The sequence below is a fragment of the Camelus ferus genome, chromosome 1 (assembly GCF_009834535.1).
Source record: "Camelus ferus isolate YT-003-E chromosome 1, BCGSAC_Cfer_1.0, whole genome shotgun sequence".
NCBI classification, from domain to species: domain Eukaryota; kingdom Metazoa; phylum Chordata; class Mammalia; order Artiodactyla; family Camelidae; genus Camelus; species Camelus ferus.
Window position 1 is genome coordinate 76,724,361 of NC_045696.1, and position 3,005 is coordinate 76,727,365.

General features: G+C 42.6%; 1 non-coding gene across 1 annotated transcript; it reads right to left on the reverse strand.

Moving 5' to 3' along the window:
* Positions 1–537: 537 nt before the first annotated feature.
* Positions 538–609, reverse strand: TRNAS-AGA. Its single transcript has one exon. It is a non-coding gene; the product is annotated as a tRNA-Ser (tRNA).
* Between the last annotated feature and the right edge of the window lie 2,396 nt (positions 610–3,005).

Sequence of the window (3,005 nt, forward strand, 5' to 3'; positions counted from 1 at the left end):
TAAACCTACAGGTGGGGTCCAGAGCTTGAAGTGTTAACTCCTCTGGGTATGCTGGCGTAATAAACCTGAGTTCTCCAACTCTCCAAGTGTGCTTGGTCTATTGCAGGGATCCAGGTTGCTGTCACAACTGAGCTGTAACACATTTTTCTGCAACAAGAGGATGAGCCACGGTGTGAACTGGCTCTGAGTTCTAGTCACAGGCTCCACAGCCAAGAGGTGCTCCTGAAGGAGGTGCTGGAGAAATCTGAGAGGAGATGAAGGAGCATGGATTATCCTGAGTCACAGACTTGCCTTTAATCAAATTAACATCCCTTCCTCGCCAAGACTCATTGCATCCCCTTCCATAGTGAGGACTCACTGCCATTTACATTCATCCCCGTGACGTTTGTCTGTGGTGTGTAAAGTAAACAGAAGCTGAAAAGCAATCATACTTTCCTGGTGTTCAATGTCTAAATAGTCTTGTCATTAAAAAAAAAATTACTTACTGCTTTTTTTGGAGGGGGGCAGGTAATTAGCTTTCTTCTTATTATTTTTTAATGGAGATACTGGGGATTGAACCCAGGACCTCGTGCATTCTAAGCATGTGCCCTACCACTGAGCTATTCCCCCCCCCACCTTCTCATCTTTTACATGTGCTAGTGGACGAGAAGGCAGTGGGTCAACATCTTCCCCAGCCTTCACTGTTAAAATGCTCATAGCCAGCTGAGGGTGTGTGCTCCACGTTTTTTCAGCACACCAGTGGAAAGATAAAAGCTTGCTTTGTAGGACTGTAGCATAAACCCATCCGTAAAGCAAGGGTGCTGGTCACTGTGACTTTCTTGTGAGTGATGGATGGCAGTGGTGTTTGGGAGCTACTCTGTTACTTGTTTTGAAAGTGTGCAGACCAGCCGAGTTTCACAACCATTAGAAGTACTGGGTTGTTACAATAAATAATCAATAAAAGATACAACTGCTCTAAGGAACTAGTGGATTTTTAAAAAGGTGGCTTTCTGCCTGCGTGTTGTATGTCAGGTTGCCTTGAAATGATAAATTATTTACCAGGGAGAGAGGCAAATTAATTCCGTGGGGAAAGGGAGTTTAATTTGTTACCCAGTCATAAAGAGACTGGAAATACCAAACTGTGACTATATCAAGAATTTGTGTGTTTTAGATCCTTTATTTTGCTTCTCAAAGCGTTGGCCACTGTTCGACCTCTGCCAAGAAGTTCTGCAATTTAGGGAACATTTACATTTTCTAGTTGCTTTCCATCTGTTTTCAGTCTCAGCCCTCAAGTACTTTGATGAATTCCATAACAAATTTAAATTAATTAGAATTTCTAGAGGTATTAGTAAGAGCAGGTTAAAGATTCAGTTCCTCAGTTGTAATGACCAAGTATCAAGTGTTCACTTGTGCCTGGTGAATACCGAATGAGACAGCCCAGATGAGGAATGCAGCCGTGACTTCAGAAGGCTCACCGAATGTCTTGTTGTCTTTGTCCGCCTGTGGAAGGGTGGAGGAGTTGGGCTTTCTTCTGAAAAGTCTTGCCCTGGACATGACACTCATCACTTCTGCTCACTTTTGTTGGTGGAAATAAGTCATCTGGGGTCCCATGCAATGGGGCCTGGTGTCTTAGTCCATTCAGGCTGCTATCACAAAAATACCAGAGACTGGGTGTGTTACACAACAGACTTTTTTTTCTCACAGTTTGAAGTCTGAGAAGTTCAAGATGAAGGTGCCAGCAGATTCTACATTTGGTAAGGGCCCACTTCTGGAGTCAGAGATGCTGGCTGTCTTCTCAGTGTGTCCTCACATGGTAGAAGAGGTGAGAGAGCTCTCTGGGGTCTGTCTCTCTCTCTCTCTCTTTTTTTTTTTTGCAGGGGGAAGTAATTAGGTTTGTTCATTTATTTATTGGGGAGGTAGGTAAATAGGTTTATTTACTTATTTATTATGGAGGTTTTGGGGATTGAACCCAGGACCTCATGCATGCTAGGTATGCCCTCTAACACTGAGCTCTACCCTCCCCACTCTGGGGTCTTTTTTATAAGGACACTAATGCCATTCTTGAGAGCCATGCCCCCATGATCCGATCATATCTCAAAGGCCCCACCTCCAAATACTATCACATTAGGGGATAGGTTTCAACATATGAATTTTGAGCAAGGACACCAATAGTCAGCCTACAGCACCTGAGTAGCTACAGTTCTATACCGTGTTCAACAAGGACTGAGTTTTACCAGGCCATAGCCATTGCCACCGTAGTAGACAAATATAATAATGCAAGTATGGCCCACAGGGAAAGTCTTTGAAAATAGGCTTAGATTCAAGTCCTGCTTCTGCCACTTTGAAACTAGCATTGGGTAAGTGGGATACCCTGACTTGACTGTCTCATTTTTAAAAGGTGGGGAGGGATAAATTAGGGGTTGGGGATTAACAGACACACATTATTATATATAAAATAGATAAACGACAAGGACCTACCGTGTATAGCACAGGGAACTATTTTCAATTTCTTGTAATAACATATAATAGGAAAGAATCTGAAAATAAAAAATATGTATGTATGTGTATGTATAACCGAATCACTTTGCTGTACACCTGAAACTAACATTGTAGATCAACTACACTTCAGTAAACATTAAAAAAAAAAGGCAACAATGATAATACCTAATTCCTAGGACCTTTGTCAGGATTAAATATTGAAATGTGTATAATGTAGAAATGCAAATGTGCTTTAAAGTTTAAATATATGTGTGTGTGCACGTGTACACACACACACACGTGATTGATTGCATCACTGACCACAGTTCTCCCTGCCGCCTTGATTTCTGCTATGTGACTTTGCAGTATAATTTTCTGCTCCTTGAATCTGGGTTGGCCTTGTGACTTGTTTTGGCCAATGCGATGAGGTGGAAGTGTCCCCGTGCCAGTTCTGAGAATCCTTGTGGGTTGCCACCAGAAAAAAGTCCACTTAGGGTAGCCTGCTGGTCCCAGGAGGTTGATGGACACATGGAAGAGTGGTACAAGTT